We start from the raw sequence: 442 nt of genomic DNA, 5'->3' as shown, positions 1-442 counted from the left end.
CTCTCTCTCTCTCTCTCTCTCTCTCTCTCTCTCTCCATCTCTCTCTCTCCATCTCTCTCTCTCTCTCTCTGTATCTCCATCTCTCTCTCTCTCTCTCTGTATCTCCATCTCTCTGTATCTCCATCTCTCTCTCTCTGTATCTCTCTCTCTCTCTCTCTCTCTCTCTCTGTATCTCTCTCTCTCTCTCTCTCTCTCTCTCTCTCTCTCTCTCTGTATCTCCATCTCTCTCCCTCTTTCTGTGTGCTGGTGCTACATTACAAAGGATCAGCATTGAAACAGAAAGACTAGAGCTGACTGTTGCCAACATTCAACTGTCTCTCACCTCTGTCCTGTAGGATTTGTCTCTGTGTTAACTGTTTCAGCTCTAGCACTGTATGTTTCTATGCTGACCTCCCTGTTTACCAGAGTCATAAGGCTGACGTGGTTTGGTCATTGCCGTTGT

The sequence above is a fragment of the Seriola lalandi genome, unplaced genomic scaffold (genome assembly GCF_002814215.2).
Source record: "Seriola lalandi dorsalis isolate HSWRI2012SDOR001 ecotype SW California unplaced genomic scaffold, Sedor1 jcf7180002054579, whole genome shotgun sequence".
NCBI lineage: Eukaryota > Metazoa > Chordata > Actinopteri > Carangiformes > Carangidae > Seriola > Seriola lalandi.
This window is presented reverse-complemented; position numbering follows the sequence as displayed.